This window comes from Culex quinquefasciatus, chromosome 2 (assembly GCF_015732765.1).
Source record: "Culex quinquefasciatus strain JHB chromosome 2, VPISU_Cqui_1.0_pri_paternal, whole genome shotgun sequence".
Lineage (NCBI taxonomy): Eukaryota > Metazoa > Arthropoda > Insecta > Diptera > Culicidae > Culex > Culex quinquefasciatus.
The window spans coordinates 21,508,706-21,536,370 of NC_051862.1; the positions used below are offsets into that span (position 1 = coordinate 21,508,706).

General features: G+C 34.2%; 1 protein-coding gene across 8 annotated transcripts in view; it reads right to left on the reverse strand.

The window, feature by feature from the left end:
• LOC6045890 (endophilin-A) overlaps positions 1-27,665 on the reverse strand; it is a 142,850-nt gene that overhangs the window by 84,775 nt on the left and 30,410 nt on the right. For 7 of the 8 annotated variants that reach the window (XM_038251669.1, XM_038251668.1, XM_038251667.1 and 4 more), the window contains exon 2: positions 15,007-15,015. The exons of the other annotated variant lie outside the window; for it this stretch is intronic. The gene's annotated coding sequence lies outside the window, so the exon portion shown is untranslated. The remainder of the gene's footprint in view (positions 1-15,006; positions 15,016-27,665) is intronic. 8 annotated transcript variants of the gene reach the window in all.

Here is a 27,665-nt window from a genome sequence, read left to right on the forward strand (position 1 = left end):
CCAGATCGCAAAATTAAGTGGAAAATGGATTTTCCGAAAAATGGTGACGTTTTGGAGCTTTGGTGTCTTCAGAAGAGTTGTTGCAAATGGAAAGGGGCAACTTTTGGTTTGGTTCAAAATTAGGGTGGTTCACGATTAGGTGATTTTGAAAATCTAACTTTTCAGGAATATTTTGGGAATTTTTTGTCTTCTAAAAGTTGATGGGCTTGCCAATCCAAGCAACTTTGTCGAAGACACCAAAATTTTATCTCGTAATCTACGCCTTCTATGACCAAATTTATAAAAGCATCTGAGCAAACCTTCAAAAATCAGTTTTTTGAACGTGGCAATTCAGGGTTAACTTTTAGAGAAAAGTGATATTGGGAGCACTTTTAGAGCTCTACAAAACAAACATTTTCATTTTTTTGACATGTCAATTTGGACTTAAGGGTCAAAAGTTACAGCCATTTTAAGGTAAAAAAGATGCAAATTTAAAACTTAAATATCTCAAAATGGCGCAAGCCAAATTTTAAGCACTAGGTTGCATTTGAAAGAAGAGATCTAGCACTACAAACGCTGAAAAAATCTCAGGGGTGTTTTTCTTTAAACTTGAGATATCTTCATTTGAAAAAGTCTAATTTTCAAGGGAAAACCATATGGGACCACCCTAACGAAATTCGAAAATTGTCCAAATATATGTTTTTCCATGTAATTTTGCCCGCAGAATCTGAATCTGCCCTCAGAATTGAGCCAAAATGTCAACAAATCGATTTTTGGTCATATTTTGGGTTTAAATGATAATTTTACATGGAAACCCAAAAAAAGCAATATTTTTTTTTTTTGTATGCCCCGGGCAGACGGAAATAACATAATTTATGCCATTTCAATAACAAATACTGTTAAAATAACAAAAAGTGTTATGGAATCTTCTTGAAAAAATCCATTTTTGCATAATGGTTTGATAACACTTTATGTTATCATAACAAAATTTGTTATTGGTCTGACATTCGTTGAAAGCCAAAACAACTTTGAAATATCATTTTTTGTTATGGAAGAATACCTCCAACTGTTATTGCGGTGATCGGATTAGTTGTAAAAATAACAAAAAATAATAACAAAGATTTGTTCGAAGACTAACTAAAAATGTTATAAGTGTATTATTACAATAACAATCCAATAACAAAAAATCATAACGACGAATAACAAATTTTGTTGTAAATAACATAAAATGTTATTGGCCTAGTATTTTCAAAAATCAAAAAATGATATTCCCAAGTTATTACCGTCTTCTCGGTCGGCATTAAATTAACTCATCAGGGAATATTGTTACATTTTTTAGTTTAGAGCAATTCTCTACGAAATCGGTCTATTTTCTTAAATTTTATTTTTTGTAAACTTGATTTGCAAAAAACACAATTTTTATTTTTTTTTTATTTTTTGATATGTTTTAGAGGACATCAAATTCCAACTTGTCAGAAATTTACAGGTTGTGCCAAAAATCTTTGAGCGAGTTATGAATGTTTGAATCAATACTGATTTTTTCAAAAAATCGAAAAATTGGTCGCAAAAAATTTTTAACTTAATTTTTCGATGTAAAATCAAATTTGCAATCAAAAAGTACTTTGTCAGTGAAATTTTGATTAAGTGCACCGTTTTCAAGTTAAATCCATTTTTAGGTGATTTTTTTGAAAATAGTCGCAGTTTTTCATTTTTTTTAAATAAGTGCACATGTTTGCCCACGTTTGAAAAAAATATATTTGAAAAACTGAGAAAATTCTCTTTATTTTGCATTTTTGAACTTTGTTGATACGACCCTTAGTTGCTGAGATATTGCGTAATATTGAATGTTTGGCCCTTTTGAAATGTTAGTCTTGGTTTTAAAAAATTGAAAATATTTTTTTCGAAAGGATCGGAAAATTTCACGAGTGTTTCATATTTTTACATTGAAAATCGAACCATTGGTTGCTGAGATATCGACATTAGAAAATGGTGTGTTGTTTGGGTGGGACTTAGAAAACATCAATTTTCCTGTTTTTAAACCTTTGCAAGGCAATATCTCAGCAACTAAGGGTCGTATCAACAAAGTTCAAAAATGCAAAAGATAGAGAATTTTCTCAGCTTTTCAAAAATATTTTTTTCAAAAGGGGGCAAACATGTGCACTAATTTAAAAAAATTTTTTATTTTTTTTTAACATGTGCGCCTTAAATATTTTCTAGTAAATTTTACTTATTTTAAAAAGACTTAGTATTACATTCACTTATATTTACGACTTTAAGCTAGAAAAAAATATTATATCTAAAAAAATAACTTTTCATCAAAAACCGGCATCTGGCGCCAATCAGGACAAAAGTAACGAATAAGACAGCAGAGCAATTCTCTACGTAATCGGTCTTTTTTCTTCAATTTTAATTTTTGTATTTTTTAATCCGGCTGAAACTTTTTTGGTGCCTTCGGTATGCCCAAAGAAGCCATTTTGCATCATTAGTTTGTCCATATAATTTTCCATACAAAGTTGGCAGCTGTCCATACAAAAACGATGTATGAAAATTCAAAATTCTGTATCCTTTGATGGAATTTTTTGATCGATTTGGTGTCTTCGGCAAAGTTGTAGGTATGGATATGGACTACACTGGAAAAAAATGATACACGGTAAAAAAAATTGGTGATTTTTTTATTTAACTTTTTATCACTAAAACTTGATTTGCAAAAAAACACTATTTTTTATTTTTTTTTTTTTTTGATATGTTTTAGAGGACATCAAATGCCAACTTTTCAGAAATTTCCAGGTTGTGCAAAAAATCATTGAGCAAGTTAGGAATTTTTGAATCAATACTGATTTTTTCAAAAAATCGAAATATTGGTCGCAAAAATTTTTCAACTTCATTTTTCGATGTAAAATCAAATTTGCAATCAAAAAGCACTTTAGTGAAATTTTGATAAAGTGCACCGTTTTCATGTTAAATCCATTTTTAGGTGACTTTTTTGAAAATAGAGAGCGAGTTGTGGCGCTATAACCACGGCAAATAGTGTCCAGGGCATTTGTGGAAATACGATGTCCCATCCTCGAGGGTCCCGGAGCACCAAAACTTCTTAGCATGGTGGCTCCCAACGATTAATTGCCTAAATAAACAGGAACGTGAGCGGGGGATCCCCACGTTTCTTCCTCCCCTGTAGATTCAGAAATGTATTGCTGTTTGAACATTCGTGTTCAAACTCAATCCAATTCAACGAATCATCTTTGCGGTGAACTTTACGCAGTTGGCCTGGCCGTTTCGACGTTTGTGATGTTTCAATGCATGTTAATGCAATGGCGCACTGCAAATGTTGATAATGACAAGAAGATGCTAGGCGTCAATCAACCTAAGGCATTCTCCAGGATGCCCTCGAAAGACTGGCTGCGCTAGGGTTAGATTAGATTAGATTAGATTAGATTTAGGTGACTTTTTTGAAAATAGTCGCAGTTTTTCATTTTTTTTAAATTAGTGCACATGTTTGCCCACTTTTCAAAAAAATATTTTTGAAAAGCTGAGAAAATTCTCTATATTTTGCTTCTTCGGACTTTGTTGATACGAACTTTAGTTGCTGAGATATTGCAATGCAAAGGTTTAAAAACAGAAAAATTGATGTTTTCTAAGTCTAACCCAAACAGCCCACAATTTTTCAATGTCGATATCTCAGCAACTAATGGTCCGATTTTCAATGTTAATATATGAAAAATTTGTAAAATTTTCCGATCTTTCCGAAAACAATATTTTCAAAATTTTCAAATCAAGACTAACATTTCAAAAGGGCGTAATATTGAATGTTTGGCCCTTTTGAAATGTTAGTCTTGATTTGAAAATTTTGAAAATATTGTTTTCAAAAAGATCGGAAAATTTTACAAATGTTTCATATATTAACATTGAAAATCGGACCATTAGTTGCTGAGATATTGACGATAGAAAATGGTGGGTTGTTTGGGTGAAACTTAGAAAACTTCAATTTTCCTGTTTTTAAACCTTTGCATTGCAATATCTCAGCAACTAAAGGTCGTATCAACAAAGTCCGAAGAAGCAAAATATAGAGAATTTTTTCAGCTCTTCAAAAATATTTTTTTCGAAATTGGGCAAACATGTGCACTAATTTAAAAAAATGAAAAACTGCGACTATTTTCAAAAAAGTCACCTAAAAATGGATTTCACATGAAAACGGTGCACTTTATCAAAATTTCACTAAAGTACTTTTTGATTGCAAATTTGATTTTACATCGAAAAATTAAGTTGAAAACTTTTTGCGACCAACATTGCGATTTTTTGAAAAAATCAGTATTGATTCAAAAATTCATAACTCGCTCAATGATTTTTTGCACAACCTGGAAATTTCTGAAAAGTTGGCATTTGATGTCCTCTAAAACATATCAAAAAATTAAAAAAATTAAAAATAGTGTTTTTTTGCAAATCAAGTTTTAGTGATAAAAAGTTAAATAAAAAAATCACCAATTTTTTTACCATGTATCATTTTTTTCCAGTGTAGTCCATATCCATACCTACAACTTTGCCGAAGACACCAAATCGATCAAAAAAATCCTTCAAAAGATACAGATTTTAGAATTTTCACATATCATTTTTATATGGACAAACTAATGATGCAAAATGGCTTCTTTGGGCATACCGAAGGCACCAAAAAAGATTCAGCCGGATTAAAAAATACAAAAAAAAAATCGAATGAGCGAAATCCTAGAGAACTGCTCAGCAGTTTAAGCTAATTTTTTTTTTTTTTGAATAATGTTCTGATTGTTTTGATTGATTTCGGTTACAGAACAGAACAAAACAATTAGTACACCGATTTCCAAATTTATTGCTCAAAATCTCCTGCACCTATTCAGACTTTCAGTCCCGAATTAATATATTCACGTTTATAGTGCAAATGCACCATACTCATGAAGCTATGTTTTTTTTAAATGGTTTTAATTTTTTTTTATGAAATATCAAATAGGGAACAAGCATCTAATCCCATGAGGCAGCACTTTGGCCTTTGGTTACCGCTCCTAAAAAACCAAAAAAAAATCCAAATATAGGCATTTTTTGAAAATACAGAAACTAAACAACACATAATAAAGAAAACTTCAAAAATGTAATTTCATTATTATGATTCAGAGTAGAAACACAAACAATAAGTCCTTGAAAAAATCAGACATGCATCCGCTCTAACTCCTCTTTTAGAAGAACTTGTTTGGCATTTCACGTAGAAGATACCCAGCATGTTGTGCCAGTGATTAGAATACGCTAATTACACTTGTCTTTTAGGCTCCCGAAGACCCTGAGAGATTATTTTGAAACCCAACTTTCCCGACTTTCCCGATTTCCCGACTTGAGTGGCCCTGTGAATTTGAAAAGAGTTTTCAACCTGCCAAAAATACGAGAATTTTCTCTACATGGCCATTAGAAATTTGAAAATTGTTATATAGCTGCACCGTTTACACGTTATAAGTATTTTAACGTTAAAAAAAATTTCAGTTTGTTGCCTAATCTAATCTAATCTAATCTGGCACAAACGCAGCCAGTCCGATGAAAGCATTCTGGAAAGTCTCGTGATTAGATAACGCCCCAAGCACTTTTCCTGTCATTTTTAATAATTGTAGTACATCCGAGAACAGCCGAAATATATTACAAAAAATATAGCGGCCAGCCCTACTGCGTTGTGTTTACCGCAGAGAGGATTCTGATAATGGATCACATTTCATAGAATCTACAGGGGAGGAAGGATGCGTGGACATACCATATCAAACGCTTGACGATATTTCGAGAACTATTGACTCGATTTTCACGATTAAAATTAAAAACATTGAGCTTTTCCTCTCACAATTAGTTCAAAGAATCGGGAGACAAATTAACAATCATATGAAAATAAATATAAATCTAAAATTATCGGTAGAAACGCACCAAACTATAATTTTTTTATTTTTATTTTTAGATACGGCCTTAATTTTTTTGATCTTCATAAATCTTAAAATTTTTGGAAAATTATGGTTTTAGTGGTTTGATTTGTTTTACGATACTTAAAAATGTGAAACTTTCCAGATTTTTTTTTTCGTGTTTTTGACGCATCCCCAATATTTGTAGTAAAAATATGCCTTTTCATACCGTAAAAAAATATTGAAGAATAGGTCTAAACTTTTAAGAAAAAATCAAAAGCTGAACAAAATAAATGCGATCGAATGTGGAAAAAAAAGTCCAGTATTTTTTTTAATAAGAACAAAATGAGCTCGAAATTACCTACAAAATAGAGCGTCCAATTTCCCGTCCCGGGAAAAAATTTCCCGGGAATTCCCGGGATTTCCCGGAAAAAAATATTTCCCGTTTCCCGGGAAATTTGAAAATTTCCCGGGAATTCCCGAAATACAAGCAGAAGTTTACATTTTCCTACCTTTTTGGCACCAATGTTTTGAAATTAAACAAAAAATAATAATTGGAGAACCTGATTTGATTTTATTTATTTCCATCTACTGTTCATATTGAACTAATCAGCTTGTCTGTAAATTTCATGTCAAGGTTTAATTCAGATAATGTTTATTTCTGAAGCATTCATCACTAGGAATATTGTTTGCTTTTATGTTGGATCACAAAACTTACGCTGTTATGGAATGAATATAAACTATTTTATTTTTGACAACCTTTTTTAATGTTTTTTTTGTAATATCTTTTGAAAATAAGATATTTACATCTTCTGAACAAGATCAACATTGAGATTTGCTTGACTTTTTTACCTTGAACATGTTGAATGGAAATTGAACTGATATAATAAAATTTAAAAAAATTTTGTGTGAGAAGAATTCGTTTCTAAGTATTCGAGAAATTGCAGATTGAAGTTATAAATTTATGAAGCACGTTAGATACCAAGGGCGTAAGAGGGTTATATATGAAAAAATATCGTTGAATTTCAACCACTTTTAAATACTCAAAATTATTTTAATCTAATTTATTTATTAGACTGAATACCACATAACTAAAATCATATCATAAAACCATGAAAAACTTTTAAAAACCACTTCATATCATATGAAATTTACTCAAAGAATGGAACTTTATTTCAAAAACTCGCTTCAAATATTTGAAAACTTTGAGTTGTGATTTCATGAAATAGTGTTTCAAGTTGAAAAGCGATAGGAATTAGATTTTTAAAGATTATATATTTATTCACAACTTGAATTTTTTGGTTTTTTATTTTAACAAGAGACAAATTTAAAAGCAATTTTATGGTTGTGGAGCATAGATTTTCACTATCCAAACACTTTGATTTAAATAAATCCTTCTCAACAAAAATACTAATAATATTTTCTATCATTTGGAACGATTTGAAAGATTTAATAATTAGAAAGTTTATATATTTTCTCAAAGTTGCATGATTTTTAACAAGCAGTCAAGCCATTAATTGATCCTCACACTCATTTTGACCATTAAAGTTGCTGTTCTATACAATTTCTTTGCAAAAGATTAATCAGAAACAGGATTAGAATAATTTTCGTTAAATTTCAAATTTCCCGGGAATTCCCGGGATTTCCCGGGAAATTTGTTGAAAATTTCCCGTTTCCCGGGAATTTTGTAACCCCGGGAAATTGGACGCTCTACTACAAAATGAGAGAAAAATGCATAGCTTGAAAAAAAATAACAGAAGAGGGTCAAATATTTTACAATCAATTATTTGGAACTGATAATCTCAATCTTCATAAAAAGTTAAATTCACTAGTCACTGTAACTTGCTTCCGACCTAGAAAGTCAACGTAAGATTTTCCTCCTTGCGATAAACATTAATGCGCAAAAATTTAGCAACACACATTTTCACTCACACCAGCAGCAGCTTGGCACAATATTATCATAAAAAAAAAGCGGCAGACTTTCCGTGAGACATTCAGACGCCCCAAAGCTCTGCGCTGCTGGCTCGACCAGACCGAATCGATTTTGCCTTGGTAACAGCAGCAGCATCCCTTAACGGTGCTGCCGAATTTGCCTCTGAATTTTATTTTTTTCACTCTAGACAGTCTGGGGTCTATCCACCAGGAATGACACAGTTTGGGAGGGGTTCCCAGGTGTACCGTTGCTGTCTGCCTGTACTGTACACACAATTTGATGTTAGCTTGAAAAATTCAATACCCTAAGTGGTAGCCAGCTGGTATGGAGTTGGATTTGGTTTGATGCTTTTCCAGTGAAAAGAGTTTGGATATGAATGAAATGATAAGATAATGTCACTGTGTAGGGTGTTGTTACCTATTTTGTAAGGTTTTTTCTAAAAATATTCTGAACTTTGTATTTTTTTTTGTTTATTTTGATACACAAAATGTTTACTTTTTCTTCAAGAGAATAAAATAATAAGATTGATTTTAATAATAATTGACTTCAACGGGCTTTAAGAGTAAGGTGAAGGAGAAACATTAAAATAAAATGTTATATTTTAAAGTTTTTTTTTCTGCAATAGAAATTTTTTAGCAACCAACCACCTTAACGTTCAAATAAGGTCACCTCAGGACGAACTGTAAATTGCTCCCGAGTTGCATAACGCTCGAAATAACCAAATTTCTTCCCTGCTCCGTAAAGAGTCCTTACCGAGAGCGATTGGTGAGTTCCTTTTCGACGCCCACACACTCGTGCCAATTTATTTCATTCATGACTTCCAAGAAGCCCAAGGCAGCTTCGTGTGGGCAACTTTACACCGGCTGGCTGATTTTTTTTGCCTCTACAAGACGTTTTCTATTCTGGAACTCTTGATCGTAATAGGGTGACATTGGCATTTCCAACTTTTCATGATTTGGATTTTTTAAAGTAAATTTGATTAAAAATATAAATATTAGCAATAAAATTAAATTGATAATTCTCTTGAATTTGTCTTAATAAAATAATTGCCACCCTAATAATCACCTTTATTTGCCAACTTCTTCAAGAAATTCCTACCCATCATACATATCGAGCAACGCCCGCACACTCTTCAGAACGTCCTCCTTCCCCCCCTTCAGAATTCCCCAAGCTTTTTTCATTCAACTTTTTCCCCCACTCTTTCTAGTCCTCGTGTTTGCCGTCCACCCACACGCAAAGTTGCTCGAAAAAGGACTCCATTTTTACTACACTCGCGCGGTACACACCGTCATCGTGCCTCGGAGGGTTGTGCCCGAGGGAAAAGTGGATTTTCCTCCCACCCTCGCTTTCGTAAAGAGAGGGGGAGAGTGGGAAAGCTCCTTCTAGCTTACGGTCATCCATCACGATGGTTGGTGGTGGTGGTGTGTGTGTGGGAAAATGTGTCTTATGAAAGGTTGAATGTATGCTGTTAGGGTGGTACTTTTAACTTTTTGTTAATTAAAATTTAATTGTTTTCTTTTCCAAACATTATTATTTTTAACGCTAAACAAAAATTTCAATGGAAATGAACCACCCTAAAGCGAAAGCCGCTGATGTCAGCAGGGTGAGCTTTTATTGTCCGTTTCACGTGACGTGCAAAGGGTGACAACACCGTCTTATATGGCCCGAACCAGCTGGAGGAAAAGTTGTTTCGTCGAGGCAGAAAAAGGACATTCCATCCTCCACACACAGGGATGACGAGCGATGGTCAGGCACTGTCGTAATTAGGTTATCTGGTGGTGGGCACCGTTTGTGGCACCGCGTTGGAAGTTAACCAATCGTGGCATGTGGGAGAGGCATTCAATGGAAACGGTTATGGGAAACGGTAATGCTATAGTTAAATGACACTTAACTAATGCGAATTTGTGTGGGCGATTGAAAATGTATTGTTGGACGGGAGGTGAATGGTTCTATATTTGGGTTATTATGTTGGAGTTATTGATAGTCGAACTATTTTGGCTATTTCCCTATTGTAACGAATTTTTATAGAAAGGTTTCATGATACACTTGCCTCCTGATATACAAAAAAAAACATTTTATTTAAATTTCATCGCCGCCGTTTAAGCTGCCATCTTAGATTTTAAAACAAATCACTTCAGGGTCATACTAAAACTGGACTCTTATAAATAGGATAACAAAAAACATTTGTATAAAGTGATTGTTTTTCCTAGGCCTTCGGATAATCAAATCTGGACTGAATATGAAAAAAAATCATATACGAGCAGTTCTCTAGGATTTCGGTCATTCGATTTTTTTTGTATTTTTTAATCCGACTGAAACTTTTTTGGTGCCTTCGGTATGCCCAAAGAAGCCATTTTGCATCATTAGTTTGTCCATATAATTTTCCATACAAATTCGGCAGCTGTCCATACAAAAATGATGTATGAAAATTCAAAAATCTGTATCTTTCAGCCCCCTGGCACCACTGTAAATGTCTAGAACGTTTGACAGTCACCAAAACCTCGAAGAGCCCACGCATTAGTATGTGTGAAGAGCCCACCATAAACAAAGCATCGGATAGAGAATGTGCATAAGTATGTGTGAAGAGCCCACCATCAACAAAGCTTTGGTTGAATTAGTATTGGTGTTTTCTGATTGTTTACATCAAAATAGGGAAATGGCGAACACGAAAGAGGTTAACCAAAAATAATATTTGGTGTAAATTTATTATAAAATTCACGCGAGTGGCCTTTTTATTTTGGGCAAATTTCCGGGCATATAATGTGTGTGTATGAGGCCGGAGTCGAAGGAGCTCTTGAATCGGATGGCGGGATGAGCAACCGGAGAAGCAGGAGTAGTTTTAACCAATTTAGAGGAAAAATCCGAATCAACCGGGAAAATCTGGGACTTGGGAACAAAAATTTCTTGGAATCGACTCGGTTGGAACATTCTTTAAAGAGTCCTGGACATGCAGCAAGTGTTACATGAGAAAAAGTACATTTTTTAAGAAACGTCTGTGCACTTTGTTTATTTTTCAAAATCTGACAGTAGACACCTTCGTTTTCTTCTTTGTTTTCTTGATGTTCGTCATCGAATATTTTGGTTTCATAAACATGGCGGCAGTGACAGAGGGCTGGTATCTTTTGAAGGAATTTTTTGATCGATTTGGTGTCTTCGGCAAAGTTGTAGGTATGGATACGGACTACACTGGAAAAAAATAATACACGGTAAAAAAAATTTGGTGATTTTTTTATTTAACTTTTTATCACTAAAACTTGATTTACAAAAAAACACTATTTTTAATTTTTTTTATTTTTTGATATGTTTTAGAAGGCATAAAATGCCAACTTTTCAGAAATTTCAGGTTGTGCAAAAATCACTGACCGAGTTATGAATTTTTAATCAATACTGATTTTTCAAAAATCGAAATTTTGTCGTAAAATTTTCAACTTCATTTTTCGATGTAAAATCAAATTTGCAATCAAAAGTACTTTACTGAAATTTTGATAAAGTGCACCGTTTTCAAGTTATAGCCATATTTAAGTGACTTTTTGAAAATAGTCGCAGTTTTCATTTTTAAATTAGTGCACATGTTTGCCCAGTTTTGAAAAAATATTTTGAAAAGCTGAGAAAATTCTCTATATTTTGCTTATTTGGACTTTGTTGATACGACCTTTAGTTGCTGAGATATTGCAATGCAAAGGTTTAAAAACAGGAAAATTGATGTTTTCTAAGTTTCACCCAAACAACCCACCATTTTCTATCGTCAATATCTCAGCAACTAATGGTCCGATTTTCAATGTTAATATATGAAACATTTGTGAAATTTTCCGATCTCTTCGAAAAAATATTTTGGAATTTTCAAATCAAGACTAACATTTCACAAAGGCCAAACATTCAATATTACGCCCTTTTAAAATGTTTGTCTTGATTTGAAAATTCCAAAAATATTTTTTCGAAAAGATCGGAAAATTTCACAATTGTTTCATATATTAACATTGAAAATCGGACCATTAGTTGCTGAGATATTGACGATAGAAAATGGTGGGTTGTTTGGGTGAAACTTAGAAAACATCAATTTTCCTGTTTTTAAACCTTTGCATTGCAATATCTCAGCAACTAAAGGTCGTATCAACATAGTCCGAATAAGCAAAATATAGAGAATTTTCTCAGCTTTTCAAAATATTTTTTCAAAACTGGGCAAACATGTGCACTAATTTTAAAAATGAAAACTGCGACTATTTTCAAAAAGTCACTTAAATATGGCTATAACTTGAAAACGGTGCACTTTATCAAAATTTTAGTAAAGTACTTTTGATTGCAAATTTGATTTTACATCGAAAAATGAAGTTGAAAATTTTACGACCAAAATTTCGATTTTTGAAAAATCAGTATTGATTAAAAATTCATAACTCGGTCAGTGATTTTTGCACAACCTGGAAATTTCTGAAAAGTTGGCATTTTATGTCCTCTAAAACATATCAAAAAATAAAAAAAATTAAAAAAGTGTTTTTTTGTAAATCAAGTTTTAGTGACAAAAAGTTAAATAAAAAATCACCAAATTTTTTTTACCGTGTATTATTTTTTCCAGTGTAGTCCGTATCCATACCTACAACTTTGCCGAAGACACCAAATCGATCAAAAATTCCTTCAAAAGATACAGATTTTTGAATTTTCATACATCATTTTTGTATGGACAGCTGCCGAATTTGTATGGAAAATTATATGGACAAACTAATGATGCAAAATGGCTTCTTTGGGCATACCGAAGGCACCAAAAAAGTTTCAGCCGGATTAAAAAATACAAAAATTAAAATTGAAGAAAAAAGACCGATTTCGTAGAGAATTGCTCGAAAACGAAACTATTGGCACTACGCCCCCCGGGGCATGGCCTTCCTCTAACGTGGGATTTCTGCTCCAGCGCCTCTGACGAGACAGGAGAAACCGGGACCGACGTTTTACTTCACCATCCGATAGAAGCTCAGTGGATAAGGCGGGAATCGAACCCGCGTCTCATAGCATCATCGGGATCGGCAGCCGAAGCCGCTACCCCCGCGCCACGAGACCCACCTAGAGAATTGCTCATACCCTATTGAAAAACACCATGCAAGGTAAAATAAACTTAAAGAGTTCTCTTTGTTGTTGCAAATTGACTTTTCTTTGTGTTTTTTTTTTTATTTTAATGAAAAAAAAAATTCACATGCATTTTTAATGTCAAATGAAGCTTATTTCCTTCATCAGTTTTTTCGCACAATTTTGAGTGCTAGTCATACAAAAAAAACATGTGAATATTTGAAAATCTGTATCTTGAGAAGAGACTTCCTGATCGATTTGGTGTGTTCGGCAAAGTTTCAGGTTATATAAGGACTTTTCAGAAAAAAAATAGATACACGAAAAAAAAATCTGTTTTTTTTTTTTAAATATGACTTTCTATTATTCCCAAAATATGTATTTATTTTTAAAAAAATATTATGTATTTTAGGGGACTTAAAAAAGGCGTTTTTTGCGCTAGGGTTTATGCTGTTGCAAAATCTGGGAAAGAAAAAAATATTTATTAGAAAAATTCTAAAATATATTCAAACAAAATTTGAAAAAAAAAACATTTCTAGGCGCAAAACCTAATTTGGCATCGAAAATTACTCATCACATTTTTTCATAAAGTGCACCATTTTCAAGTTATAAGCAATTTCAGCTTTTTGCAAAGCAAGCTTTTTGCAATTTAACTGCTTCATGACGGAAAAGTATTTCCGAATGCTGAGAAAATTTTCCTACAACTTTTTTTTAAATTGTTGATTGGACAGCTGATTGCCGAGATAAAAATTTTAATATTTAAATCTTATGAAAAAAATCATTTTTCGCAGTGTCATCTAACTCACATAAAAACAATAACACACAACTATTGGTTCGATTTTTAAAGTAAAAAAAAATAAACTGCTTTTTTCCAATAAGAATATTTTTATAAGTTTTAGATCAAGCCTTGGAGATTGAAGATGTCAAATAAAATAGTTTTTAGCTGTATGAAAAATGATCCAAATAACTTCTTTTAACGTAGAGAATGCAAGGACAAAGTTTCGTCCAAAAAATTTGAATTTGGTATGATATTTCAACTTATGGTTAATACTCGCCTTTGGAATGAGGTCAAAATTTTAAAGTTCAAAATCTTTTAAAATATATAAAAAATAACTTTTTCTTAGCAGACACCCTCTAGAATTTTTATCAAGATTGAAAATTTGGTTCAAAAGTTACATTTGATCACTTCATTGTGAGGAATATACACCAAAAAGATAAAAACCGGTTTTTGGGACTTTCGCCCAAATGATGAATTTGAAATTTTAACTGATTTTTATTTCTTCAGACCATAGTCTAGGCCACGAACGAGCTTCTACAAACATATCAAATAAATAAGCCATTTTTGTCATTATAAACATCCAAAATGCCATCCAATCAAAAAAAAAAAAGAATGACATTTTATATTTTTTTGCAAATCAAGTTTAAGTGCCAAAAAGTTAAATAAAAAACCTTCAAAAAATGTTTTACCGTGTATCATTTTTTTCAGTGCAGTCCTTTTCGATACCTACACCTTTGCCCAAGACACCAAATCGATCAAAAAATTCCTTCAAAAGATACAGATTTTTTAATTTTCATACATCATTTTTGTATGGACGGCTGCCAAATTTGTATGGAAAACTATATGGACAAACTAATGATACAAAATGGTTTATTTGGGCATATCGAAGGCACCAAAAAAGTTTCAGTCGGATTCAAAAATACAAAAAAATCGAATGACCAAAATCTCAGAGAATTGCTCAGCAATTATACGAATTGTATGAAAAAGTGTGATAAAAATTAGATGTTTTTATGTTGCACTTTTATGTCGGACTATATTTGAGGGAATGCAAATTTTCTCAAAACAACAAAGAAATAGTTCTTTTTGTTACTTTTGACATATTGTCCTTTCAACCTTTTGTCCACGTTCGACCGTTTGTCCATTCGACGTGATGTCTTTCGATCTTTCGTCATAAATTCGAACCGATGATGCAAAACGGTCTCTTTGGTTATAGAGAAAGTACTCACATAACTTCATCCTAGCAAAAAAAAAATAATAATATATTTTTCAGGGGTTTGCTGATTTTTGAGATAATTGTTCATGTTTAATGTTATTACCTCTATCCGCATTTGATGAAAAAATACTTAATTCTCTGCATAATCAAAGTATATTACCTGGATTGCCTGCAAAGATAAAAACAAGAAAAGAAAAATCAAAAATTAGTACCCGATTCACCATCGTAAAATATACCGCAAACGAATCATTAACAAACAGCCCCAAAACTTTGTCTCGCCAAAAAATTTACGCGTCACTCTTCAATGAAGTCGATCCAGCCCAAAACTGAGTCCCGAGCAGACGGAAATAACCTGGGAACAACATTTTTTGTTATTTGAAAATACTAGGCCAATAACATTATATGTTATTAATAACAAGATTTGTTATTCATCGCTATGAATTTTTTGTTATTGGATTGTTATTGTAATAACAGACTCATAACATTTTTAGTTATTCTTCGAACAAATCTTTGTTATTATTTTTTGTTATTTTAACAACTAATCCGATCATCCCAATAACATTTTGAGATATTCTTCCATAACAAGAAATGTTATTCCAAAGTTGTTTTGGATTTCAACCAATATCAGACCAATAACAAATTTTGTTATAATAACATAAACTGTTATTATACCCTTATGCAAAAATGGATTTTTCAAGAAGATTCCATAACAATTTCTGTTATTTTAACAGTATTTGTTATTGAAAAGGCATGAATTATGTTATTACCGTCTGCCCGGGGTGGGCGACACAACAGCGGACCATCAAAAATCGTTAACGACCCGTTTTCGTCTGGAATTTTGCTGATACCGGACTTTGTGTCACACCGCGAGACTAAGGAAGGAAGGCAGGACATTTTTTCTCCTACGTAAGCAGCAAAATAACCACCCACTTGATTCTAGAAAAAAACGGAAATAAATCTTCTATGATAGGGTGGGTGGTGCACGGAAAATAACAATTTTAGTTTGATTAAAATTTCAAAAAATATTTTTTTTAATTTTAAATTGTCTTTTTACAATTAAAAAAATTCAAAAACTTTTTTTTTTTTTGCACGTATTGGCTTGTTTATTTACGACCAAATCTAACAACGATAAAAATATCATTCTCTCCAGCCGGTGAATGAAATGGGTGGCGAAGGTGTACTGAAAGCTGCTGAGCTGAGTCGATAGCCATTTGAGGTTGTCACAAAGGCGAAAAGAAGCCCCAGCAAGAGGACCTCAATCATGATTGAAATGGACACCTAATATTAGGCTCAAAGTGGCCTTTTCCTTACTATCGATCCTTGACAATGTCGGCGGAATTGAAAAGACGATTGACGATTGATTGAGCTCCTGAAAAACAGTGGTTTTTGTGATGGCAATTAACTTTAAGTTGGTAGTCTAGCATGACTATCAAACCATTGAAAAATAAGCCAAAAATTATATAAAGCTTTTTTTCATCAAAATTTACAAAAAAGGAGGGGTTTGAAAAGAGTTATTCCCCTTGTGAATTAAAAATTACGCTTATTCTTAACTTTTTGTAAATTTTATTGTGGCAAATTTTCGAGCTGGTAATGAAAAATTTTATTAAAAAAAATTCAACAGATTGTGACAATTCATTTTTATTTTCAACTATTCCATAACTTCACAGCCGGCCTAAGGTTAAAATATTAATAATTTACACAGTAAAAGGGAAATTGAGAAATTTTAAGGTGAACATTTTTTAAATGTAATCTAGCTTTAATGAATGTTGTAAAGGCAGAATTACACATGTAACTATGTAAATTTACACCGCTTATGATGTCATAATAACATGTGTTTTTACTGAAGAATTGAAAAATAATAATTGAATACAAAGTAAAAACTGTGTAAATTTGGAAGGTGTGAAATTACATGGATCTAATGAAAAAGTGCGACTATTTTCAAAAAAGTTACCTAAAACTGGCCATAATTTGAAAACGGTGCACTTTATCAAAAGTTGAAAAATTTTTGCGACCAATTTTTCGATTTTTTGAAAAAATTAGTATTGATTCAAAAATTCATAACTCGCTCAAAGATTTTTAGCACAACCTGGAAATTTTTGGAAAGTTGGCATTCGATGTCCTCTAAAACATATCAAAAAAATAAAAATATGAATTATTTGCAAATCAAGTTTTAGTGACAAAAATCACCAAAAAAATTTTAACCGTGTCCCGAACAGACGGTAATAACTAAATTCATGCCTTTTCAATAACAAATACTGTTAAAATAACAAAAACTGTTATGGAATATTCTTACAAAATCCATTTTTTTCATAAGGCTTTAATAACAGTTTATGTTATCATATCAAAATTTGTTATTGGTCTGATATTGGTTGAGAGCCAACACAACTTTGGAATAACATTTTTTGTTATGGAAGAATACCTCCAACTGTTATTGGGATGATCGGATTAGTTGTTAAAATAACAAAAAATAATAACAAAGTTTTGTTCGAAGAATAACTGAAAATGTTATTAGTCTGTTATTACAATAACATTCCAATAACAAAAAAAATAATAACGACGAATAACAATTCTTGTTATAAATAACATAAAATGTTTTTGGCCTATTATTTTCTAATATCAAAAAAATTTATTCTCAAGTTATTTCCGTCTGCTCGGGGTATCCGTGTGTAGTCTGTATCCATTCCTACAACTTTGCCAAAGACCCCAAATCGATCAAAAAATTCCTTCAAAAGATACAGATTTTTGAATTTTCATACATCGTTTTTGTATGGACAGCTGCCAAATTTGTATGGAAAATTATATGGACAAACTAATGATGCAAAATGGTTTCTTTGGGCATACCGAAGGCACCAAAAAAGTTTCAGTCGGATTAAAAAATACTAAAATTAAAATTTCTATAAAAAAAAGATCGATTTCGTAGAGAACTGCTCATTAGATGAAAATTAGACCAAAGTCAAAAATTTCCAATTTTTAAATGGAAAATCACATATTTTTCTGACATAAAAGATGTACTTATATGGGAATGTACCTAATATTACCTTGGTTTTTTTTACTAGGTACGTTATATTTTTCGTAAAACGATGTTTTTAAGCAATTGTTGATCAACTTTAATCCAAATGACGTCACTAAACGCTGAATTTAATATTCCAAGTAAAATTGCAATTCAAAGAGGCGGTTCCGATTAAATGAAACAGTGTAAAAGCCAAACCTCGTCGTCGTCCTGTTGGGACGTTGTTGTTCTGGATGTTGTAAAAGTTGGGATGGGATGTGATGCCTATTTTGGGATTCATTTATTGTGTGTGTCGGTTGCCGTTTGCCACAGGCGTGCCAACCCCCGCCAATTTTGTGGGGGCGAATGCCGATGCTGTGCGGATCAGCAGGATATATTCATGAGTCAAGGACATTCCGAATGATAGATGTATGCGCAGAAATAGTTCTATTTTAAAATATCGTTCCGCTAATGAGGTTGAGGTTAGGTTTGAATTTGCGTCACAGTAAAATTTATCTTTAGTTTTGAAAACTTTTTAAAACTACATCTCACTTTAAGGAGCTTTCACAACTCTCTCCCATGAAAAAGCTCAAATTACATCGATTATTTGGAGTTTTCTTCTTTCTTTCCCTCCAAGACGAACAAAAATCTCCAATTTCCTCTCAAGGTACTATTTTTGCTCGACGCCACAGAGTTATTTATTCACAATATCCAGGACTAGCGCAAAAAAAGAAGAAGAAGCAAAAAACCAGAGAAAGTTTGTCCTACCTAGCAAAAAAAAATCGATTTCATCCCGCCCCCGGTTTTGGATGCTGGCTGGTTCCATGGTTCTATGGATGATGCAACACAATAAACATTAGCCCCGTTTCGGGAGAAATCGCTTCGAGCTGAGCATATCTTCATGTCCTGGCACACACTAAATTGCGGTTGACCCACTATTCCTAGCGGGGATTGTGGAGTAGGGATACCTTGCACTTTAAATTATTGACATATTTTTTTTATGAAAGAAATATTAACATTTTATGAAGCTACATAAATTGACTATTTTGCTCTTAAAATTTTAAAGAGACATTACAATACAATTACAGGTAAAGTTAGTCCCAGCGAAACGGGTGGGAAGCTTCAGAAAACTTTCGCAAACGGTACACCAAACTACTAAGCCGCCATGTGTGTTGCAGGCAGATTAGAACCCGCATAACCGGGACCTGCTGCGGAACCTGCGGAAAAGCATGCTTCAAGGTTAACTGTGGTAGCTTAGTTGACCAGAACCGTGTGTGATAGTGAGAGATTGGTGGCGGGTTCCCCCCCACTGCTGATGAGAGGGCACCTCAGTAATTTTAATGGCAGTTGGTTTTGCATCTGTGTTTGTGTTTGAGCATTTAACGACACATGCGTACTAATTGCGTTACGAATCATTCTAAATATTTGTTCAAAATTTGATTTCAAGTTTTACAAATAGTTATGATAAACGGTTGCAATTTTTCTGTTTTAAAATTATTTTCTACAATGTATTTGATTATTCAAATCCTTCCAAAACTGAAACAAGATTTATGAAGGTTTGGAAATTAAAAGAATCTTTTTAAATGTAATTTGACATCAATTTATACTAAAAAAGGAGCAATTACACATAGCACAACTCTCTGTAATATTACCATGTTTTTTACTGTGTGGTTTTTTTTACATTTTTATGAATACGATTTTTTTTTATTCTTCGTGATTCGATTATCCAAAGTCCCATACAAGCCTTCGGATGATCTAAACTTCGGATAATCAAGGCTTCGGATAATCAAGCCTGGAGTGTATGCGTTTATCATTTCCATTCTTCATCGGATTGATAGCCGAGCAGGCTAAGGCGCCAGTCCTTATTGTTGGTGCTGGGTTTGAATCCCGTCAGCTGCATTTTTTTTGTGTTTACAAAAATTGTACAAGCAGTGTGTAGTATTAAATATTTTTTTTCACAAAGGGGATGTGCGTGCTTTTGCATACGATTGTACCATCGGATTTTTTTTGCTGTGTACAAAGTTAAAAAAAATCATGGCAATATTACATCTGAGAAGGGTTACATTTTTTATGTCAGAAAAAATGTGTAATTATACCTTTGAAAATGTGTAATTTTAACGCTTTTCTCATGTAATGTCACTTTTTCAGTATAAAATGAGGTAAAATTACATCATAAAAGAAGTATTATTTAACCATCCAAAATCATAACATCGATATTCACACATTTTTTAACTGTATAGTTGAGTAGAATATACTGAAAATAATTAATTTTAAAATCAATTTTTTATGATGCAAAACAGGATTTTTTAAAAACTTGTTCTATCTGTAAGATTTTTTACGTTTTTAATGGGTTAAAACTATCATTTTCTTAGCTTGGTAAACTTGTCCATATAATTTTATTTAAAAAAAATAGTTTTTTTTTTTATTATTTTTTAAAGCTAATTTATCACACTTTAAAATATAAGTGCATAATTGACAAAGGGAGCGCGTGGTCGTAAAAAATATTCCGAGTGAAAAGTGATTTTTTTTTGTGTGTGCTTTTTGTTTCGCATTTTTGTCGTGTATTGTGTGCTGCGAAGAGATTTGAAATTTGCTCGCGTTATCTAAATTGAAAATAGTAAAAATATACTGATAAGTCCAGCCCATAGCACTACCGCTCGGCTGGCACGCGTTCGATAAAAAAAAACTTTTTAAATGATCAATTATCTATCTTTCCGCAGCCGGCTGCCTAAGATTTAAAATTTTCAACCGATAAACAAAATGCTCATGGTCACATCACTGCCACTCGTGAATCCTGACCTCATACCCATCTACTAACCCCCTCAAAAATCATGTGATACTTTGTCGGAGATGCAGTCGATTGGGCGGTCTCTATCACTCAAGTATCGGACTAACATTCCCATCCACTTCCCCGTGACCCTACCACTGGTCGTGGCCGGCGCCGGTATTGATCAGCATGATAGGGGCCTTTGAGAAGTTGCGAAGCGAGGAAAGATAGCACCCACTCATCTTCCACGGCTCGTGGATGTAACTTCTGGAGGTCCTGGTCAATAACGGAGTAGCAACTGCGGGTGGGCACCTATGCTTATGCTTATGCTTATGCTTATTTATCACACTTTAAAATATGACTTTATGACACGAACGCTGTAAAGCAGTTCTCTACGAAATCGATCTTTTTTTTATTTTATTTTTTGTATTTTTTTTTATCACCATTTTGTCCATATAATTTTCCATACAAATTTGGCAGCTGTTCATACAAAAATGATGTGTGAAAATTCAAAAATCAGTATCTTTTGAAGGAATTTTTCGATCGATTTGATGTCTTCGGCAAAGTTGTAGGCAAGGTTGCCTGGTTGCCAGATAAATCTGGGAATGCCAGATTTTTCAAGTTTCAGCCAGAATAAAGATTTACCCTTCTCTGTTCCAGATATTGACAGATTTTGCCAGATTTTTCACTTTATGCCCATCTTATACAACTTTTTTGATTAAAATGATCGTATTTAATTGAAAATCAAATAAAAATAGAATAAGTTTTTCAATAAGACAATGTAAATTCAACATTTTTGTGGTCATAATATCAGTTAAACCAGAATTCTGATTTGATTACTACAAACTTTTAAATCAGTTCATATCCTGCCCTCCCGTTCGCCATTCACAATTGTAAAATTTTCGTCTACCAGATTTTTCCAGATTTTTCCAGATTTTTAATCGATACTTTGCCAGATTTTTCAAATTTTGACTTTATAACCCTGTTATATGGATAGGGACCATCCATAAACCACGTGGACACTTTGGGGGGGGGGGGTATGGCGATTGTCCACGATCCATACAAAAAAGATTTTTTTGTATGGACAATTGTCCACAAAGGGGGGGGGGGTAAAAGATTCCCAAAAAAGTGTCCACGTGGTTTATGGATGGTCCCATATGGACTACACTGAAAAAAAATAATAAACGGTAAAATTTTTTTTTTGATTTTTAATTTAACTTTTTGTCACTAAAACTTGATTTTCAAAAAAAGACTATTTATTTCAATTTTTTTATATTTTTTAGGGGACATCAAATCCCAACTTATCAGAAATTTCCAGGTTTTGCAAAAAATCTTTGACCAAGTTATGAATTTTGGAATCAATACTGCCAAAAATTTTTAACTTCATTTCTGGATGTAAAATCGAATTTGCCTAACCTAATCGAACACAAGCGCAGCCAGTCCGAAGAAAGCATCCTGGAAGAACTTGTGGTTAGATTACGCCCCATGTTCTTTCTTGTCAATATTAATAATTACAGTACATACGAGTTACCCCGAAAATGTTAAGTAAAAATTAAAGCGGCCAGGCCTACTGCGTTGCATTAACCGCAGAGACAGATTCTGTGAACGGATCACATTTCACAGAATCAACAGGGGAGGAGGAATGCGTGGACATACCGTACCAAACGCTCCGAATTAGTTGGGTGTGGTGTGTTAGTGTGAATTGGCAATTATTTATATTTTTAGGGGGGAAGTGGATATGGGGAAATTGGGTTTGGAGAAATTGGGATTAAGGAATGGGAAAGTGGGGAAGTACCCCTTATTAAATTTATAATAGTATAATAGTCAAATTAGAAATAATTATGGAAAGCTCTCACCAAGGAACAGCAAATCTTCAAAAGACACAGCCAGGTGGTGTCCCGATCGTCAGCCCCAGGTTCTTGACAAGAAACAGGCCGATCGGATGTAGTGGAAGTGTTCCTAGCACCGAATATCTCCACTCCAAACAAATATATGCGGATGTTTCGCTGGTGTTGAAACAAATTTTACATCCAGACTCTTTCATAATCTCTTTAAGCAGCATCCTCCGTATCCTCCACTTACTTTTCACTTTCTTCCTGATTCTTGGCAGATTCGAACGAAATTCACTTCCAACGACAACAAGAATCAGAATTCTCTTAACACAAAAAAAAACCTTAAATTAAACAATTTTCAACGGCTCAATACTTTTTGCAAAAAGATGGAAAAAATGAAAAAATGACGCGGAGTGAAAAAGTTTTCCAACCGTCAGCACTGGTTACTACGATCGACCTCCCTGGATGTAAAATCGAATTTGCAATCAAAAAGTACTTAGATGAAATTTTGATAAAGTGCACCGTTTTCAAGTGACATTTTTAGGTTACTTTTCTGAAAATAGTCGCAGTTTTTCTTTTTTTTTATTTGTGCACATGTTTGCCCAATTTTGAAAATAATATTTTTGAAAAGCTGAGAAAATTCTCTATATTTTGCTTTTTTGAACTTTGTTGATACGATCCTTAGTTGCTGAAATATATTGCCATGCAAAGGTTTAAAAACAGAAAAATTGATGTTTTCTAAGTCTCACCCAAATAACACACCATTTTCTACTGTCGATATCTCAGCAACTAATAGTCCGATTTAAAATGATAAAATATGAAAAATTTTTGAAATTTTTCGAAATTTTCATTTAATGTCCCCTAATACACATTAAAAAAATTGTGTTTTTTTTGCATATCAAGTTTTAGTGACAAAAACTTAAATTAAAAATCACTAACATTTTTTACCGTGTATCATTTTTTTTAAGTGTAGTCCTAATTCAAGCTTACAACTTTGCTGAAGACACCAAATCGATCAAAAAATTCCACCAAAGGATACAGAATTTTGAATTTTCAAACATCATTTTTGTATGGACAGCTGCCAAATTTGTATGGACAAACTAATGATGCAAAATGGCTTCTTTGGGCATACCGAAGGCACCATAAAAGTTTCAGCCTGATTAAAAAATACAACAAAAAAATTGAATGACTGAAATCTGAGAGAATTGCTCTGTACCCTTTGCCCGGGGAAGAACAATGTATCCATTACTGGGCGGAAACCCTGTGCAAATGCGATTCCCATCCCGCTTCCTCTCCAGAACTCCAACTTCACCTGTATGGGTTTACCAGCCTCAGCCTGAAAATGGTAATGTCACCATCATGTAAAACAACGAGGGAACGAGGGAACGACATCGTTCATATTTGTGCTGAATCAGGTGAAATCAGTGCAGTGAGAGAGAGAGAGAGAGAGAGCATAAATTGTGGACGGATGTCAGCTCACCTTGACCTTCTGACCTGGGGACCACTCCAGGTGGGAAGCCTGGAAAAGGATGCTGAGTAAAGTCAATTTGTTTGAGGAGAGATTCCAGTTGAAATGACGGTGAATTTAAAATTATTTAGGAAAAAATCATGTTGTGTCATTCCTAGAAGCAGGCTCACTTAATTTGTTTTCTCGGCATTTTGCAAGATTAATTGAAAAGGATCCAATCCCAATCAGATTGGAAAGCCCTTCCTGGAATTGCTCACAACACGGAAAACCTCATTCATTCCGAATGTCGACTGTTCATTAATATTTAACACGTGTGCGTCAACAACAGGCCCTTTCAACGCGGCGCAGCTTCTCTTCTGCGGACAACGACGAATATTGATCCGGACGACGACTGTGTGCGCCATGACAACTCCGCACCGCCGGGGATGATAGTGGAATCGAGCTAATCCCGGGAAGGTCTCTTTGATGAGGAAACATCTGCGACAGCAGCCTCTTTGTAGTTTGCTGAAGGATTTGGCGAAAAGCTCCCGCCCCCCTCAATTCGTTGAGATGTGACGACGTCCTTGGAATCGAATTTCGGAGTTCAATAGAGTCGATATCGTTAAGTGTTAACCGACGGGTAGCGAAAATCCAATTGTTAACGAACTGTGCGAAGCTTTTCATCGAGAAGCGCCAAGTTCAATACACAAACGAGCTTATACCAGCCCGGTTGAGTGGGTTCAGCCAATCAGCCAATCGATTTGCGGCAACGAATAAAAGTGCAATCAATCTACAACTAATATGCACGAGACTTGACATCGCAAAAGCTTTCGAGTGGCAGCTAAACTGCTCTGTTTTCAGCTTTCATCGGGAGCGTGGATTCCAGCGTGATGAATTGAGGTTAGATCCAGTTTGACAGCTATGACCTCTAACGTACTGGAAGTAACCCACTTAGCATTGCAAACAATGTTGCATGCAATATTTGCTTACAACAAATCACTGAGTTTTTCCGCCCTTGACGTTGGAAGTCAAAATACCGCGTGAAAGAAAACAAAATCGAGCAACAGCAATTTTTAACGAGTTTTTCCTTCTTCTTCTATCATAGATATGCTAGATTTCTTAGACAGGTCTGACTAGTGCTAAGCTTGGCTTGGAAACAAACCGTCGGTCTCGGTACGAAGAACATCGTAGCTCTAGCAAAACTCAAGTGTGCGTAATTGGTTGTGATTTCTCTCTCTGGCCGGTCAATTTGATTAGCACCCGGTGGCGGTTTAAGTGCTTGGTTATCGTGATACTGACCGTTATGTTTTCTGTTTTATTACAATTTTAATATATTTTGATGTTGTAACTTATTTAACTTATTTAATGTGGGTCTCGTGGCGCAGGGGTAGCGGCTTCGGCTGCCGATCCCGATGATGCTATGAGACGCGGGTTCGATTCCCGCCTTATCCACTGAGCTTCTATCGGATGGTGAAGTAAAACGTCGGTCCCGGTTTCTCCTGTCTCGTCAGAGGCGCTGGAGCAGAAATCCCACGTTAGAGGAAGGCCATGCCCCGGGGGGCGTAGTGCCAATAGTTTCGTTTCGTTTTAACTTATTTAATTCACTGACTTCTTGAGAACTGAATTTAAAATCTTTACATATTGCTTAACAAATTCAGTTTAAAAATCTCACATTACTTACAATATTCTAGAGCAATTTTGCCAAAGATTCAATTTTCAATTTCAATTCGGTTTTATTTGTGAATAATCAAGTTACAATGAGTTCATTTAGGTACATAACAGAGTTTTGGTGTTCCTTTCAGCTGTGTTTTACATCAACATTCAATCGAAAAATTATTACTTATAACTATGGGATAGACAAGAGTAAGAAAAAAAATCAAAAAACTTACAGAAAGTGCAATTGTAAAAGGATAGATAAAGAGAAACTAGATCACAGACAAAAATAATCAATTATAGATGTGCTTGATCATCAGCTCCCCGAGGGCCAGAAATTGCTCCGCCTTGTTACGGCAGCTCCGAAACCGCGTCATCATCTCCCCCGCGAGAGCAAAGAACTCCGGCAGGGTAAAGAGATCTTCCCCGGTGACTCCTTGCTGAGCCACATCGCCGCTACCGGCAGCGACCACGCTGGCAAACGAACGCCCCCATCCGGGAGAGATCGCTGGGTTGTCCGCTGGAACCGTACGCTGCCCAACTGTGGGACGCTGCTGCTTTCTCCTTCCTCTTTTCCTACTCCTCGAGGTAGGCCTAGCGCGCGACGCATCCGCGGTAATTGCCGGTATGGTTACCATCACAGTTCGCGCACCTTACGCGCGGCTTGGTTTGTTCTGCCTTGTCCGCTTTTCGTGGCAATGCGCTACGTCCGTCGGGTTCTTGGCGTAAAACCACCAGTTTACCCAAAAACCGTCCAACGTCTTAGTCCACCGAAAGGTCTTGGATCTCTTCAATTGAAACAAACTATTTAAAATTTCCCGAACTTAATTTCTTAAAATATTCATCACTCAGCTTCAAAAAGTTATATTTATTTCAGTTCGGTGTTCCTTGCGTTAGCAGAGTTGCCAAATTTTCAATGTTCACTACTTATTCGAAAGAATTCACAAATGAAGCTAAACGAAAAAAGGATAAGTTATTATGTGAAAATGACTCTTTTGTACTTGCTGTATTTTTCTCAATCCTGTGGAACTCTTTGACACTTTGACCCATTTTTTAATATCCTCCAAATATTCTTATCAATTTCACCGCAATTTAAATTAAACCTAAACGTTATGATTGAAAGTTTGTTATGAGATTTCTTTGACAATTAAAGATTTGTCCTAAATCAAATGTGTCTCAAAATTAATATTTATTCAGCACTATTTTTGTCTAAGAGATACATAGTTTTCAAGTTATAATCATTTGAGTGTTATTCCAGGTACACAGCAAATAAAGTAGTAATCCAGCTGCATGTAAAAGGCCTGGGTGTAAAATAGATTTTGCATTATTTTATGAAATTCTGTGTAATATTACACCCTGAAATATGTAGCCCATCAGTATGGGAAACCTACATGACCGAAATGTCAAGCTCACATATACGTTTATCCTTTCCATTTTTCATCGGTCTGATGGCCGAGCGGGCTAAGGCGCCAGTCCTTACTGTAGGTGCTGGGTTTGAGTCCCGTCGGTTGCAACTTTTTTTTTTGTGTTTACAAAAATTGTACATGCAGCGTGTAATATTAAGTGTCTTTTTTGACGAAGGTGATGTGCATGCTTTTGCATGCGATTTTACTATCGGATTTTTTGCTGTGTAGAATTAAGTATATTAATGATTCTTTTTTATTTTAACCCTCTACTGCCCAATTTATTCGAAAATTTCTATTTTCACCCTGTCAACTTTTGTTCTACGAAAAACTTTTACTTCTCTTGTTTTATGTTTTTCTTGTTTCATTTTTAGCATTTTAATTTGCATTTTCTACAACCTCCTACACAGTAAAAAATTATGTAAATTTGGAGGCTGTAATTTTGGAAGGTTGCATATTATCTCTTTTATGTTGTAATTTTACCTCAATTTAGACTGACAAAGTGACATTACACCAGAAAGAGGTAAAATTACACTTTTCCAGAGGTAAAATTACACCTTTTTTCTGACATAAAAGATGTCCCCTCTCACAGATGTAATATTACCATGATTTTTTTTCTTCTGTGTATCATTACATTTAGCTCATCTATTGACGTAGACTTACGTCTTTGTCGAAGGTACTGGGGTGTCATTCCAAAAAACCCGGGCCGAAGGCCCTGGATTACTGCG